Source organism: Haliotis rufescens, unplaced genomic scaffold (genome assembly GCF_023055435.1).
Source record: "Haliotis rufescens isolate VD_foot unplaced genomic scaffold, xgHalRufe1.0.p SCAF_8, whole genome shotgun sequence".
In the NCBI taxonomy this organism is placed as follows: Eukaryota; Metazoa; Mollusca; class Gastropoda; order Lepetellida; family Haliotidae; genus Haliotis; species Haliotis rufescens.
Genome location: NW_025964372.1, coordinates 33,560,360 through 33,578,835, shown reverse-complemented (window position 1 = coordinate 33,578,835; position 18,476 = coordinate 33,560,360). Strand labels below are relative to the sequence as shown.

The 18,476-nt window shown below is 39.8% G+C and overlaps 1 protein-coding gene across 2 annotated transcripts in view; it reads right to left on the bottom strand.

Annotated features, from left to right (window-relative positions):
* Positions 1-18,068, bottom strand: part of LOC124114411 — a 47,875-nt gene extending 29,807 nt beyond the window's left edge. For both annotated transcript variants that reach the window (XM_046474966.2, XM_046474967.2), the window contains exon 1: positions 17,843-18,068. The gene's annotated coding sequence lies outside the window, so the exon portion shown is untranslated. The remainder of the gene's footprint in view (positions 1-17,842) is intronic.
* Positions 18,069-18,476: the final 408 nt, after the last annotated feature.

Below are 18,476 nucleotides of genomic sequence, written 5' to 3'. Positions count from 1 at the left end.
TCGATAAGTAGGTTTTATTAACGCTTATAGTCGGGCACAGAATAATGATATGATCGAAAACGTCCCGATAATGACTTTCTAAAATATCTAGAATAAAAGCTGTTTTTCCGCAGCCCGTTTGCCCGCATATGATAGCGCAGTGCGGATCTTTAGGTAAAAGATTATCAATAGATTGCTTGCACGAATCTCCCATTCTGTATATTAAGTTGCGCATCCATAATCACGTACAAATATATGTTTAATTTACCAGCCGCTTCCTGAAGCTTCGTTATCTGTATGGTGGCACCCTCGCTAGCATTTTCTATTCTCCTCCCACTGCCGTGTAATTGGTCATCGTCTGTTGTTCGCATGTCGAGCCATAGCGCGTACTTCATGGTGAGGTATTCACCCATCGATACACTCCCGAGAGACAGATCTTTCACGACCGCGTTAACTTCCGGAGAACGTTTTATAGAAGGAAGTTTTTTAATCTCATCCCACTGGTGATACGCTAGCATTCCTTGGCTATATAGTTGATTAGGAACGCCCTCGATAGTCAATTCTACTTTTGTAATCTTGGGATTGTAGAACTTCTCGGTATTTCTTTTAAACGCATCGGAGGGGTCCACGAACAACATTAAAATACCCTTCAACGACCTCGTGGGAACGTTTAGATTGATATTCCACATCGTATCTTTTTTATCCCTCGTGATCTTTCGGTGTCGCAGCACGCGATCGTACAAAATGGCTAAACTTCCGGTATACTGGTTACGAATTTGTCTGGCTAATTCGGGATCCGTTATCATATCGTACTCCAGCGATATATTGTCAATGGAATAGCTAGCATCTTCATTAGCAGATCTGATTACTCTACCGTAGTCATTAAAAGTGAGTTCGTATTCTAACCTATCGCCTAGGGATGCTTGATAAAAGGGCATGTGGGAATCTAGTAATTCAAAGTCTAGGGGAACATAGAATCTGTTACCTAATGCGTCGGCAACGGCCTTATCTTTTTCGTTGGTATCAACTACATTTTCAGCGCCCACGCGCAGTCTCAATGTGTTCTTATTTAGTCCAGGACCTTAGGGGAATATTGTGCAGATGTGTCTACAAGCACCAAATTTGGCATAGATGTAGACCAGAACATACTAAATCCATTTTTGGAGGGCGCCAAAGCCGACGCTCACTGGGGCGGCCATGTTGGCAAAATCCAAGATGGCGGCCAGTCCCTTTTTGATTTTGTCCTAACTTCAAAACCAAGAGTCATAGGATCATGTATTAAGGCTTGTTTACAGGTTTTAGACCTCAAGGCTTCCAAATGTGATTTTTGTTTTGATGTAGAAGTGCGTTTTGGCCAATTTAGTGGTTGAAAACATATTTTATTCAAACCATATATATTTTTTATGGTCACTTTACCTCACAGAAAAAGTTCACAACTGAGAACAACATGAGAAATTTAAAAATACTAGCAAGCCTAAATATTTCTAGTGTAAGTAAAACATCACTGTGGCAAGGTTTAATCTAATTGATCGAGGTATCGTGATTGTTCACACATCCACCTTCACATTTGCATAACCCCGTGCAGCGGACTCCAGCTCTACTGCATTTACAGTTTCCGGTGCAAGACCTTTCACAACCGCAATGCAAAAGGAAGGAACATGCTTTACTGGCATCCTCGAGAGGTGTCCAGTATGGCGCCCAGATACCACCGTCTTCCTTTTGCCACCCCGATTCACCAAAGTCGGAGATTTCCTGGTGAACTGAGGCTGCTTGATTCCAGTAAAAGCTTGCCTGAAGAAGTGCCCTTTTTATGTGTTCAAACAAGGCTGCCTGAGTGGGTGGTATATTCTCAAGCGTTCTTTTACCAGTTGTAAAAAGATGATGTCTGGCTTCATTGACTTTAGCCAAACCACACCCCTTACTATACATGATGACCACAAATCGTTCCAGCCTCTGCATGTGAAGAGACTCAAGACTGAACAGTTCTGGTTGATTGGTTAGTGTCACCAGTGTTTCAGTGAGTCCTGGTGTGTTTTGCTAAGATGCCCAGGCAGTTTTCTTGCCACACCCAAGGAGCTGTGATGTTGTGTCGCACCCTGTGATGGAATGGAAAAGCGGCAATGCCAGAGACCTTGAAGGCCCAAGATGAGAACAGATATCATGGATGGGAATATCGCGAATTTTGTTCCCGCTACCAAAACACACCCACAGCTCTGAGAGACCAAGTGTAGAGAAGAAGCGTATGGCAAGAACTACCACATCACTATCAACAGTACGGACATAAGCTGTTTGGTGCCCCTCTGCTACAGCATGTGCCAGATGAAGGAATATCCTTGTATCTGCTTCAGAGTGGTTACAGGGTTGGAGAGCTGATACATCGCATGGTCCATTGGAAAGAACACTCTCAAATTTGGTACAGAGAAGGAGTCTCCCACCCAAATCTTTTTTGACAAGCTCCTCACTGAGGAAAGAGAATAACTCCTTTTTGTTATCCTCGTTTTTGAGAAATCCACTGTTCCAGTCATGCTTTGGGATTCGTGTGTGGCCATTCCCAATCCTAGTCCGTAGACCTGTACCACGACGCTGATGTGTGAGGGATTTGAGGTTGTTTTCTGGGTAGTTATCCCATATGAAATCTATACGTGCAACTGTTTCGGTTATCTGAGACTCCAGGAATGGCACAATGTGTTGTGTAACATACTCAGCAAATGTCTTCGCTGATGTGGGCTGCACCATATGAACAACAGCGGCCATGTCAAGCACAACAACTGTGGCTTATTTGGCTGGAAGTGCTCGACCAGTTGGCGCTTTGGTGCATTCCAGAATATCAGACTTTTTGCCGAATCGAAGTGAACCACGATCAGCCAAACTTGGTGGTTCCCTTTGATTTTCAAAACGAAAAAACTCTTCCATATCTACATCTGGTCGTGATTGTAGTGAAAGGAAGAGTGTTGTGATCAGAGTCATATTTTTCTTCTGTAAACCACTGGTTTTGTTTCCTTTTTTCGTCAGATCAGGACGATTGGCGAATGTCAGGATTTTATTACGTCGGATAGTGTTTGACACTGGCACTGTCACCTTATCAAGTGTCTGTGAAACGTATTGTGCATGAAGGTCTTTGCCAACTTCATGAACCCTAGAGAGAGATGTAACGACTTCCTGTTCCATAATTTCTTGTGTGTCGAGTGCTACAAGTTCTTGACCACTAGTAAAGGGATTGCCTAGCTGCTCAACAATCTCAACAAATGACAGGACATCCTTCTTATACTTAACTTGCAAGCTATGTGCTTCTTCGTGATGAGCAGTGCTAGACTTTGGTGTGTCTAGGACAGCTTCAAACTCTGCAACACATCTCGAGCAGTCTGGACCTACCAACATGAAGAGTCTTAGTGCTTCAGGGTTCTCATAGAGTCCTGCTGCTCCGCCATGTGCCTGTAGACTCTTATTGGATTGTTCGTGTGACCGATCCTTTCCAATGAGGCTGAACTTGTGTGGTGACTTTTGAACGACAAAGTTCCCTTTGAGAAATTCAGCATGTATGTTCGGGTGTTTCTCTGACAGCTGGACCATATCCCGCACATGCATTGGTAGCCATCTTGCATAGTTTGTGTGGTCCATCACATGAAACCATGGGCAGAGCTCATCACATACTTGGACATAGAGAAGGAAATCTCCCTCACGTAGAGACCGAATGAAGCGACACATCAATAGCTCAAGCTCCATGATGGTAGACCAGAACTTGAACTGCGGATTTTTGGTTTTGGATCGTTGATCCCACATCTCCTGTGACTCAGGTGGTCCATGAACATTCGAGCAGTAAGTAGAATATGCCTTGTGCTTAAGGAGGTAAAGAGACATTACAGATACTTGGTGGGCATAACGTGTGCGCTTGATATGCTGCTCATTAAGAACTGACTCAGCACGGCCAGATGTTAGAACCTGTGCCTGAGAAAGTACTGTAGTCCAACCTGAATCACGCAACAACTTTCCAATCATATGATGAACTTTGTCTTTAATATGCAATGCTCCCATCATCACAACCAACTTATCTTCTCCTAAAATGTCTGGAAATGTCCATTGTAGTTGCTTTGCTATAGCATAAATGGGCTGATCTGCACCCAGAACACCCGTCTGACCGGGATTCAGGAACTCTGTACCTTGCATGGTGAGTTCCATTGTATGTTTTATCATGGATGGAGATGCTGCTTTGTCTGGAAAGAGAGGAAAAACCCCTATCACTGCCTGAGGCTTCAGAGAGTCCTCACTCATGAGCCGAGAGTTGTACCCTGACCATGTGATGACTTCTTCTGAACAAGTGCCCTGCTGGAGCACTGTGGTGACATGTGCCATCCAGGATTCGTCCTTCGCCTTGGCCCTCTGCGCCATATCATGACATGGTCGAATTTGGATGTTGATGCTTCTAGGTACAAACAAGGGACTGTTGTGTAGCTCAACTGGATGTATGATAGCATATGATTCTGGAAGTTGGGGCACAGATGTATCAGAGAACTTGAGAGAAGTCCAGTTGAATAGGAGCTGGCTCTACTCCTTGGTTTTCCCAAGATAGATAGTTCGTTGCACTCAAAGCAGTGCCATGAAACTCATCCTGTGAAAAGTTTCCCTTGTTATGACTATCCAAGTTGTCCACATCGAAGGTGACAAAAACATTGCATCGCAGATTAGTTGGCAGAACAATTCCATCCTCAGAATGGCGCTTGCAGACTGCTCGTGCAATAGCTTGTTTCACCTCCATAACACGGCTATAGGACACTGATAGGCCGAATTCGTGGGCATTCTCGATCTGTTTCTTAAGTCATGCATCTCCGTGCATCTTAAGGCCTTGGTAAAGGGGGAATGGTGTCTCATGCGCTTTTCCATGCCGTATGGTGCTTGTTTTGGTTGTGTGGTGTGTCCCACTACATGTGTTGTAAATTAGCAGTTGTGAGATTGTAAATGCAATTTTTACCCTCCCGTGCACACATTCATCCATTTCGATATTACCTTGCTCTCGCAGAATTGATGGACCTTGGAGGATGATATTGATGAAGCTACGAAGCTCGTCTGGTACAGGAGAGGTTAGGCAGTCTGGGGAGAAAGACCCATGGAAGGGTTCCTGCTTCTGGAGACAACACCTACGCAAAATCACCGCTGCCCGCATCAGTAAAAGGGCATCATCTTGACCAAGTTGGGACTCATGAGCTTTCGCGAGCAGATCTGCAATCTTTGTATTATTAGAAATGTAGATTTCCTTCCCCTGTGAAAACTCAGCCCATTCCGGAAGAAGATTGAGAATATGCTCTTTAAACCTTGTTGAATGTGGCTGCCTAGTATCATGACAGGGACTTCCTTGTTCTTCCATCAGATTTCGGTACATCTGCCGAAGTGCTGATAGCTTATATACTGAGTCTGAATCCTCAACAAGAGCTACGATTTGCGCTGTAGCAATTGGATGAAACTTAGGTTGAGCAGGGCTTGTGGATGCTCGACGATCAGCAGCGTGTGCACAGTCTCGCAGATGCAAGTAGCATTGGACATGGTAAAAAACATCACCAGCATGGGCATCCGCAGCTTGTGCAATCAATTTACCCATTAACCGGAAATTATTATTTGACTTTGCCCAGCTTTTTAGATTTGCATCTACGTTGTCAGTTGCCACCTTGCGTAAATTGGTCTGGTCATCTCCATCACAAATAATGCAGCATTTGACATCACTGCCTTTTCCATGTGATGTCCCCGCTGATCTGAGTTTTTTTGGTGAACTCTGTGCACTGTCCTCATGTTTTTGACGCAGCCTCTTCACACGAGAACTACTACAGTAGCTCCTACAAGTTTTGTGATACTTAGCATTATTGGATCGGAGTGTTGCTGCAATACCTGATCCATCATTTAGTTGATCAAAGGCGACTGTAATACCAGACGGAACGGCACTGATTTTCTTAAAGTCAGTCAGGTCTCTGTCAAGAGTCAAAAGCCCTTCCTCCTTTGGTGTTTGCAACTGTCCACTTTTATCTGACTGGCAAAGACAGCAAAGTTCCCAATTGAAACTTTCCATTGTTGGCGCAATATCACAGGTACAATTTACTATTATTTCACCAGCACCACTGTTCTCGCCAATTCAGCTAAACACACCTTCAAAGACCGAAAAATATTAACACATTCACTGGACAAGTAACCATATAGGCCACCTATGCGTGAGTAATGCCCAATTAGTCATGACAACCTTTCTCAGCGTTTCTGGAAGAAGAACAAAATACATGCAAGGAACAATTTATGTAACCTTTTTGTGTTCAATAATATAAACCATCAACCACCAAGCAGTGCATCATCTCATTTGCAGACCAGAAAATAACATTACTGTGTCGCATCAAAATTAAGCCTGAACCAGGAAGTTTTTGCCCTCAATACTCTGACAATTAAATTGTCCAAAGCATATTTTGTATGTCAAAACAAAGCACAGTTTGTTATGGGTTTTTTTATATTTCTTATGTAGTTCTCATTTGTGAACTTTTTCTGTGAGGTAAAATGACCATAAAAAAAGATATTTGATTTGAATAAAATATGTTTTCAACCACTTAATTGGCCAAAAAGCACTTCTACATCAAAACAAAGATCACATTTGGAAACCTTGAGGTCAAAAACCTACAAAAAGAGCCTCAATTCAGGATCCTAAGACTTTTGGTAATGAAGTTAGGAAAAATCAAATAGGGATTGGCGGCCATCTTGGATTTTGCCAATATGGCCGCCCCAATGAGCGCCGGCTTTGGCGCCCACCAAAAATGGATTAATTATGTTCTGGTCTACTCCTGTGCCAAATTTGGTGCTTGTAGACACATCTGCACAATACCTCATAATGGCTCCCTAAGGGCCTGAACTAATTACAAATACCTTGGTACTGTAAGTTTTCCCGCTCTTTATCCGTTCTCCAGAGATCCATGTAGCAATAGTATACATCGCTATCATCGATACTCAAAACCTCATTACCGCTAATTTTAATAGCGATTTTCTTAACGATAGCACGACCTATGTTCTGAACGGGCTCCCTGTTAACGTCTGTAGAAGTCAAACTAATCGTAAATGCTAGTCGGACAGTTCCCGGAACTAACACATCGTGTGCGCCGAGATTAGGAAAGCGAACCAGAAGCGTTTGATTCTGATCTATGGTACTAGGGTTATTAGTTATAGTTACAGACTGACGAATTGCTTTGACCCCTAATGGATCTCGAAGTCTACGTTGTGGGTTTAACTTGCATCCGTATTGTGAAGACATTGTTTATATTGAAATTATGTACCCTATGTTTAATATAAAAATGACTGATTTTGATATTAATGACTTTGATCTAAGTACCTTTGATGATCCGAATCCAATCGAAGAGGGTACTGATGAAACCAGGTTTAGTAGTCTTAACGATGAACTTTTACAATCGTCCGTCAATGATTATTACGATGCATTAAAAGATGATAAAAATTATGTTATCCCAATAGGTCGTGACTATTCAAAGTTTATGCTAGATAGTAAAGGAATATTACGACTCCGTGACTCTCCACATATTGATCTTATGCATTATAGTACTCGTAAGCCCCTAGCCTTGTCTACTATAGCTGGTAAACATAGCCGCGAGTTTGTTCGTGATAAATTAGGTTTTGTAGAATACGGACGACTTCCCGCGAAGACTACTAAGGTTCTTCAAACCGTGCGTACTGAACTTGTTAATACAGATAATTTGGAAGAAGCCTCTAACGTGGCCTCGAACGGACTCGGAGAAATCTTAGATACCTATTACGATAATTCCACGGTCAGTGTATCACCATATTCAGAGTTCAGTATTAGGGAATTACGAGGTCTTGACAAGGCAATGCGAACAATGCGGGGAGAACTCATCAATAATATAGCCAAGATATCCGAAATCGACAAGCATATAGCTAAAGAGAAAACAAAACTCGAACAGGCGGGCGATGAGTTCAGTAGACGCCGCGTAGCGGAAAGATTGCGTAACTTAGAAGACGAAAGATCAGCCCGCCTCGAAGCAGCTTCCAGTAATAGAAAGGCACTTCGTTCGCAAATCAGTCGTATTCGAGAAACTATCGATCAAGTCCTCAACGATGACACTACACTGGCCGATAAAATTAAAACATTGTTCAGAGAACAGGGAATAACCATTGTCAGTATTTTAACCGCGTTGGGATTTATTATATCGACTTTGACTCTCTCGTTAACAGGTGGTAGTACAGGGGGAGGCGGATCACCTCCTAGTGATAAAAACGGTATAAAAGAGTGGATAAAAAAGCATTTAAAAGCATTAGGCTCAGCACTGGGAAAGCTCGCTGAGAAAGCCGCAGCCGCACTTCCCGGTATAATAGGGAGTGTAGTTTCCTGGCTATTGAATTTATTAGCTAAGACCACCACTTGGCTTAGTCAAAACTTGTGGGGGCTGATCGTAGCAATTGCAGGGCTGTTGTACGTATTCGCTAAGAACTATTTAACCACCAAATCAGTTCGCTAAGAACTATTTAACCACCAAATCATGAGTAAGCCAACCGAGACTCCACCCACTACAAGCGCTGTTTTTTCATCGATATGTTGTTGATTTTTAGCCTCAATATGCGGTGGTACTTGTGCGTGTGCATTAGTAGATGGTTGTGGTGTTTGCGGCTTGACTATTCCCTTTTCACCCGTGATCGTTTGCGTTATTAATTCGACATTCATATCTGAATTTATACCTGGTTTTTGTTGATCGGTAGCGATAACAATTTTATTATTATAACCTATCACTTGACCGATCTTAAGTTCCATATTACTCGGAGACATGTATAGTCCCGGCGCATAAACGAAGTCCACTTTGGATTGAGCGTACTGCAATGCATCTTGAAAACGCTTTATAGACGATGGTATGTCAACTGGTGAATTAATGGCGTCCTCCACGTTTGAGACAAACTGTTTTTGCGCATCGAGCGCCGTCCCAGAACCGATAATGGATGTTCGTGTTTGCGATTGTGCTCCGAGAATTGCCCATACATAAGTTCTTATCGATTCATTAAATCTTACAAATCCTGGGTTAGTAAAATTATTTTCCGTTTTATCATTAAGAAATTCATTCCAAGCGTTTGCGGTATCGTTCATTTGTATAAATTTTGTAACAATATAAATTAAACCACTCTTAAAACTCATAATATCCCCTCTCCAATCTTTACTCGAAAGTTCCCAGTCTTTATACCAATGATGAGTTTTTAGAAAATAATCATACATTCTTATGTAAAGTTTGCTGGTATGCAACAACTTAAACGCATTAAATGGACCTTTGTTAACTTCTTTAAATAAATCATCGCTTTCTTCTTTGACGGTTATTTCCCCTGTGTAAGGAACACCTAGACCATGGTTTGCTCCTTTAATACGCCAATCTTTACTCGTAGAAATATTAAATTCCTGACAAATACGCTCATACGCGGACCTATTGTACGGATTATTTGTGGAATTCCACGCTCGATCCTGTGGTAATGGAGCACTAATTTCTTTAAGTATACGTCTAATCTGATAATACACGTGAAATAATAAAACAGACTTATTTAGCATAAATCCTGGGGCATTAACAGATACGCCACATCCCGTTGTGGCACACCATATGGCAAAGTTTAACTGATTCTGCCAAAATTGCATAGGATTGTGAAACCAATCGTGCACCATTTTATCGCTAGTTGCCGTGACCCTGTAATTTTCAAAGATATCTGGGAATTTAACAAAAAATTCAGCACCAGAGGCAGTTACTATAATCGATTGATTAGTAATGTATCTCGATTTCATATTTAAGTTATGATATAGTATCATTGTATATTTAATATGTATGTTACACTCCCGGGAATAACAAATGGTCAGTCTATTGAACTGCTTCATACTATCGATAACTGGGATGGACAACTCGAAGTAGCTCTATGCGATGTAACGTATTACCCGCTGTGGACCAATATAAGTGCTGCGAGAGATAATAATGAGATACATATAATAGGTGAAAACAATGGTATTGAAAAATTCATTACTATACCTGATGGGTATTACAGCGTATGCTCACTCAATGATGAAATTTTTAAGCCTAATGGAGCTAGTCTAACACAAAATGAGTCGAATGGGACAGTGAAAATCGACTCTGGAGAAAATGCTGTAATTCTTATCCCATACTTAGAAGTTACACTTGGATTTCATCATAGAATAGGAATTATAAATTCTAACAAACCACGATAGGGAATTAAATTACCCGATTTAGTTCCCTATAAAGAGTTGTGCATCCATCTTGATCAGATCAGTACGACGGATAATATTCAACAAGAAAGTCCTTCAACTCTACTCAGATGTGTTCCAGTTAAAGATGAAAAATACAATAGCGGTAGAACGGAATCTTTCTCAACATTACAATATAAAAAATTAAAGCGTGGTATTATTTCAGACCTCAAAATTTCTGTATTAGATGTAAAACATCAACCTGTACATATAGGATACTTAAGTGTAACACTCCATATTATATAATGGTTGATTCCATATTTAAGTTATGATATAGTATCATTGTATATTTGATATGTATGTTACACTCCTGGGAATAACAAATGGTCAGTCTATTCAACTGCTTCGTACTATCGATAACTCGCATGGACAACTCGAAGTCGCTCTATGCGATGTAACGTATTACCCAAGGTGGACCAATATAAATGCTATAAAAAATAATAATAGGATAAATATATTATCCGTACTTGGTACTAACAAATCCATTACTATACCTGATGGGTATTACAGCATAAGCTCACTCAATGATGAAATTTTAAAGCCTAATGGAGTTAGTCTCTCACAAAATGAGGCGACTAGGACAGTGAAATACAACCATGGTCCAAATATAATTGTATTTGGCCAACCAGGTAGAGAGGAATTTAGTCGCTTAGATGACGCACATCCTTATATTAAATTACCCGATTTAGTTCCCTATAAAGAGTTGTTCATCCATCTTGATCAAATAAGCACGACGGATAATATTCAACTAGAAACTCCTTCAACTCTACTCAGATCTATTCCAGTGAAAAATGAAAAATACAATAGCGGTAGAACGGAATCATTCTCGACATTACAATATAAAAAATTGAAGCGTGGTATTATTTCAGACCTCAAAATTTCTGTATTAGATGTAAAACATCAACCTGTACATATAGGATACTTAAGTGTAACACTCCATATTAAAAATAATGGTTGATGCATCAGGCCCTGGAACAGTAAGACAATGTAATACAATTGCGCTTTCCGATCTTGGAGACACGGAAGGATTCGGTAAACCCGGCACCGATGGTAAGTTATACGCTTTACACTTACACGATAATGTATACAATCGGAAAGAAGTCACATTCACGGGTAATCTAGGAGATTTAAGCGATGTTGATGTTAGTAGACTCCTTAAAAACACTTCGTACAATATTACTCGCAACGACGATAATAAATGGACTATGATCGAAGCAAACATCGAGTGGCTACTGAATATCGTCATTACCCCACCTTATGTGATGATGGGTAAGGGACATAATTTAACTAAGATAATAAATAGTGGCATCGTACTCGCGGCTTATATCCCGTCAAAACGAAAAAGTGTGTTAGTCACTCCCCTGCCAGAAAACCCAGGTCATATGTTATATAGTCGTCCGGCCTTAAAAAATGTTACTTTAAATTTGGTTACTGAATTCGAAGATATTAAAGATAACTTGAGTGCAATACCTAATCTTTCTACGCTTATTATTGAAGTCTTGTTCAGAGATGCACCGGAAGATACCTTCGATATATTACCAGGTCTATCGATTAAATGGCTCAAGAAACACGAGCGTCAACGTTGCAGTATTATTCATATCGGAGCATCACCCGTTGCAACCCTCGAGGGGGTCCAAATTATTAAAAGTGACAGTATTTCTCTTTCTAAGATATTCTTGCCGTATAATATACATTTGATAAGATTGATGTATAGTCTCAAAACATTTAAGCAAGACCAATTAAAGACTATTATATGAACGTAATATACACTATGAGTTTATATCCAGCGCTCGATGAAGCATTTGAAAAGATGGAAACTGTTGATGGATTTCGATTACATCAAATAAGCGACATAAAACATCGAATAGAGAAGGATAGGGAGTTGAGACTTGGATTGTATAAAAAGTATCGCAGAGCCGTGAATGCTCTGGACGGAGTTGACACCGCGCTTTTAGTATCTGGCATGGGACTCGGTGTAGCGGGTATCGGTTGACTATCAACTATAATCGCCGCGCCTATCGTGCTCGGCATGGAAATAACAGCTGGAGTATCGGGACTGGCAGGAATAGCGATAAAATTCATTTCTCGTAGGTTACAAAAGAAAACATTAAAACACGATAGTATTCGGATACTCGCCGGAGCAAAGTTGAACAGCATTGAGGATCATATTTCGACAGCAATGGCCGATTGTAAGATATCCGAGGATGAGTTTCGTTTAGTGCTGTCGGAGCTCACCAAATACAATGAAATGAAGCAGGAGATTCGATCAAAATCTCGTAAGACCAGTGGTATTAGTGAAGACGAGAAAAAAAAGTTCATAGAACAGGGGAGGCAACAAGCGCGTCAATTATTCCGTGCCAAAACCAAAGAACTGGTTGGAGATTAAAAATAGATTGTTTACTATCGGGTGATTACATTTAGACAAATGCTAACATAAATATATAATAATGGAGAAAGCTATTCAATGGAAAGAATTACCACAAGGTTTTTATTATATCAGTGATGTCAAACCAACCAAATACGGTTATCAATTGTTTCTTATCAATTTACTAAAAGAGTGTAATTATATAGTCTGGTCTCCTAGTAAAATGAACGAAGAACTTAATAAAAATGTTGAATATCGCTTTATCGATAAAAATAATAAAGAATATTTTTATTACCATTTAGACTCATCTAAAGCAATGATTGGCCCCAGGTATTGGTGAGCTAGAGCCAATCTCATGACTATCGTTAAATCACATAATCATTTTGGCATAAAAAATTCCATCTGTAGTAGCAGTATAGGTATATAAATCCGGCTCCAGTGGAAGTGGTCCAGAACCCCTATTACCTATACTACTCATTTAGGTAACACACCTAGTAATACAGTTGATTGTTTCAAGTTTGTGTGGGACAATGATAAGAACGAGCAATATTATGATACTTTTTACTCTGATACTGTACAAGAATTACTTCACAGATCAATGGAAGTGGCATTAACCGACATTAATGAAAGTGTGCAATGTTTGGTTGAAGCATTGTGTAAGTCTGGTATGTGTATGAGAAGGAAAGATGTAGGTGCTTAAATATATTTAGGAAAACTAAAGAAGCAGTATCCTTATCAATTTACAATCAGGCTAGAAATAAGTATAATAGAACATGCAGAAGTAAAAAGGGGAATACAAGGCGAGACAGCGAGAAAAACTAGAAAGTAGCATAAATGATCCAAAAAAGTTCTGGTCTACTCTCAAACACTTGAATGGTAAAAGACAGGTTTAAATACGAGACATAAACATAGAAAGATACCTGGTAGAAACATTTTAGAGACTTATTTTCTTTTGACAATAACAGTGAAGATTTGCAAGAAGACATTAAAATAGACAGTGAGGAGACTAGTTTAGTAGCTGATATATTAGATTTCCCTATTTCAAGAGAAGAAATCATTTCAAGTATACAAAGATTGAAAAAAGAAAAGTCTCCTGGTATTGACAACATAATACCCGAGTTTCTTAAGAATTCATCAGATATAATTATCCCATATTTAGAAGTCTTGTTTAATGCTATTTTTGAAAACTCCAATTTTCCCAAAGATTGGTCAGTGGGCATTATCATTCCTCTTCACAAACAAGGTAATGTAAATGATACCAATAACTACAGAGGCATCACATTATTAAGCATACTGAGTAAAATATTCTTAGATGATTGTCATTAATAGAAGATTAGTATTTTTTGTGTTACATTCCTTAATTCAACGTTATTTATCAAGTTGGTTGGTTGGTTGGTATGTTGTTTAACGCCACACTCATCAATATTCCAGCTATATGACGGCAGTCTGTAAATAATCGAGTCTGGACCAGACAATCCAGTGATTAATATCATGAGCATCGATCCATGCAATTTGGGATCGATGACATGCATCAACCAAGTCCGCGAGCCTGACCACCCGATCCCGTTAGTCGCCTCTTACGACAAGCATATCACATAGTCACCTTTTACGGCAAGCATGGGCTGCTGAAGAACTATTCTACTCCGGATCTTCACGGGTCTATTTATCAAGTAAAGGAAGGAAATTTTATGCGCTTTATGTAGATTTTTCTAAAGCATTTGACTCAGTTAACCGTGATAAACTTTCGGCCTTGCTTAAATTACGAAGAGTAAGAAGCAAGATGTGGAAACTATTAACAAGTATCTTTGAACAAGTAAAGACTTGTGTAAGAAGCAATGGTAAGTACTCAGAAGATTTTGAATGCAATGTAGGCGTTCGACAAGGATGTATATTAAGTCCTTTCTTCTTTACTTTCTTTATTAACGAGCTGGCAGAAGAAATACAAAGCAATTGTAAAGGTGGTATACAGCTACACCCAGATATTGTTAAAATATTTTTGCTTCTGTTTGCCGATGATGTAATGATTTAGAGTACTATACCCGGACTAAATGTGCTGGAGCAATTTTGTGAACTATTTGGTTTAAGTGTCAACACTAAAAAGACCAAAGTTATTGTATTGAAAAACGGCGGTATGTTATGAAAAGGGGAGAAATGGTTCTGCAAAGACAGTTATCTGGACGGAGTTACAAGCTATAAATATTTGGGAGTACATTTGTCTATTAAATTATCTTGGAATTTCCATTCAATACAGGCTGCAACACAAGCAAAGAATATTCTCTATGGGATACTTAAACGTCTCAGATTTATTGAGAGTGTAAATTTTAATCTATTTATTTTTAAATTTTTGACACAAAAATAAAGCCAATTCCACTATATGGGGCTGGGGTTTGGGGAGTACATCAGCTAGAATTGATTAAAAGGGTGCATATATGTGCATGCAAAAAATATGTAGGAGTAAAGACCCCCAATGTAGTTGTATATGGTGAATGTGGTAGGTTTCCATAATATATAAATGCAAAAATCAAAGTCATAAAGTAGTGGTAGTGGCTATTGTGGCTATTGTGGTAGTGGCTATTACTGATGCCAAATAATAGGTACCCAAAAAAGTGTTATGAAATGATGGTATTGTATGACAAAAATGGAAAGCAAAACTGGGTTTCTTCAGTTAAAAAGCTCATTAATGATTTAGGCTTTGGTTCTGCTTGGCAATGTCAAAATGTAGATTGTCCTGAACATTTTGTTAAATTGTGTACAAAAAGGCTCATAGATACGTACTTACAACAGTGGTATGTTTGTTAGCTTTATCGTCAAAATGTCAGTACTTAAGTTTGTTTAAAACACATTCTATAACTGCAGAATATCTTTTGAAACCGCTCTTGTACAATTATAGAATTGCATTTTCTAGATTCAGACGTTCATCCCATGAATTAAATATTGAAACGGGAAGATATTTCAAAGTCCCAAAGGAAATTAGATTATGTAAAATGTGTAATCTACAGCTAACAGAGGATGAGTCCCCTTTTGTTCTCATTTGTCCATTTTACCAGAATTTACGAGTTATATACCTACACCCATCAATGTACCAATTTCCAAATATTTATAAGTTAAATGAATTAATGTCTTCTACAAATATCAATGAACTGAAGCCTTTGACTGCGTATATATTCCATGCAATGAATTTTAGAAATGATAATGACCTAAATAAGTAGAAATCAATATGTCCACCACTATCCACAAAGATATGTACTAAAGGCCTATGGCCTTTCAGTATTTCTGAAATAAAGATTGATTTATTGATTGATATCTGTAAAGGAGGGAGGTTAGACTTCATATATGTGAAGAAAGGATCAGTTGTGCGTAATACCGCCACGATTTGTCAAACATTCATTCACTCGAGGTGCGGTCGGGTAGCCTAGTGGTTAATGCGTTCGCTCGTCACGCCGAAGACCCGGGTTCGATTCCCGACATGGGTACAATGTGTGAGGCCCATTTCTGGTGTCCCCCGCCGTGATATTGCTGGAATATTGCTAAAAGCGGCATAAAACCATACTCACTCACTCATTCACTCGACGCAGCACACTGCATACTGCGTGAGTGAGTTTGAGTGAACCCTGCTTTGAACAGATTTTCAGTTAGCATCACAAAGGGCGGATCCTGCACTTTTTAAAGGGAGGGGTCTAAAATATCAAAATCTTCTTTCAGTCAATTTTCTTGAATTCAACATACTACATTTGGTTTCAAAAGGAGTGTGGGTGCGGAGCCCCTGGGTTTATGATTAGAGTTTCACATCACTTCAGGCTTTCCACCGACAGCAAGCTGAAACGCCGTGATATACTGAGTGAGTGAGTGAGTTGGGTTTAACGCCGCTTTTAACAGTATTCCTGTTATATCACGGCGTGTCAGCTTGATGTGGAAGGAAAGCCCGGAGTGATGCAGGTCACAGACGTTTACCACTTCGGTGAAACCCACGAGCACGGTAATGGTGCTGACAAACCTAGAAACATATTCGGGGCCAACCGGGATTCGAACCCACAATCAGAGGTTTCTGGCGTGCCCAAGGGACGCAACTCTGCACAGCGAATCGCGGCGCCTCAGACGACTGGGCGTGATATACTGAAATACTGTTCAAAGTAGCGTAAAACACAACTCACTCACTACAATTGAAAGGACTGACAATCTGAATAGATTTCCTTTCATCGCAGATGGTTCTAGAACGAGCTTTGAAGGGACAGTACATTCAGATCAATAGCCGTATTTTGTAAGAAAAGTTTTTGTTGAAACGTAACATTCTGGGTCACAATTGCCAGAAATAAATATTTTCGCTATCCTACGTTGAAGTAGCTCTTTAAACAGGGAGATAAGTGACGTTAATATTTTAGACAAGGAAGATCAAGTATAGGCTTTCTATCACTGCTACAAGAAATACAAAACTAGTTTCTGAAAGGAAAAGATAAACACATATTTTCATTCAACATGTCAAAGACAGCACCGATACCTGATAGAAAGTTGGGAAAGCACACTGCATGTTTCTTCCCATAGACGTTGGAACTGGGTCATATCATATAAATCCAAATTTCAAGTCTATTCTTTCTTAAGCCCGGCATGTGAAACAAACCGCGAACGTAGGATGTTTATCTTCTTTTTTCCTCCAAAAATCAATTCCGCCATCTATTATTTGTTCAGACTTTATCCTACTTCCCGGGTATTCTGTTTCGTCCACCGGGTTTTCTACTTCCCCTATTACCATCAACGACTGCTTGCCGAGCGATCAAAGGCAATGGGCGCAGGGAGTTGCCCAAGTAGCAGCTTAAAACGATGAGTCACCGAGCGTTTCATTCTGGAATTAACCCGGAACGATCGTCTAAGTATTCCTGGTTGTTGGTGATGTTGCTGCTGCTGTTGTTGTTGTTTGTTTGTTTGTTTGTTTGTTTGTTTGTTTCTTTGTTTTCCTACAGACATGTACCACAAAAACCAACAAGCAAAAAACAGTGCATACGATATATTGGCGTGATCCACTCGTCATGCGCTAAAAATCAATATTCCATCAATTCACATAATTTATTCATCAAAACATTATCAAATAATTCTACCGAATTATCATCGTTTACCATCCTAAGTTTACATCAGATATTTCTTAAGACCCACAAAAGCTCCTCTCGGGGTTAAGACCTAAATATACAGAGTTACAGGATGGAGTTACGCTATTGTTACATAAGCATGCCCATACTCACTGTCGGCTTGCCTAACAGAGCGGCTGTCAACAGGAAGAAATAATTAGGTCAATCACGGCGCAGGACGGTGACCCCCAGATGCTGGTAATGATTTATCATGAACGAGAGATCAGGTTGTCCAGTTAATCAACAACAACGTCGTCTCTGGTGCTGGCGAGATAAGCCGTGTTTGTTGGAGGTCAAGAAGGGGAATACCCTTTTTCTCATAATATGTTTTGGATGCACCTCACGTGATGAGTCTCGTGCTTACCTATAAATAGATCCAACAGCTGTGCTTGGGGGATATAAATGAAGATCCTTTTGCGGAAGTCTCGAGTTACAACATCCACACCCTATTTTAAACACTTTATCACCTGACGCATAGCTCAAGTGAGTTAAATCTATTGATATACCATCGTCAATGCATGATTCGCCATGCTACCACTAATCGTAGATACAATTTAGTGGTCTTATTTTTGTGTGAATGCGTACTATTTCTAATAGTACCAGAATACTTCTCGCGTTAGTCTGTCTTACAGACCCTGATACAAATATATCAACTACAGCCCATGCAAGTCTATAATGTTTGGCAAGTCTAGATGAAGAGAATCACTGGTCTCCCTTTTTATTATATTTTTATTAAGATAACTGAACA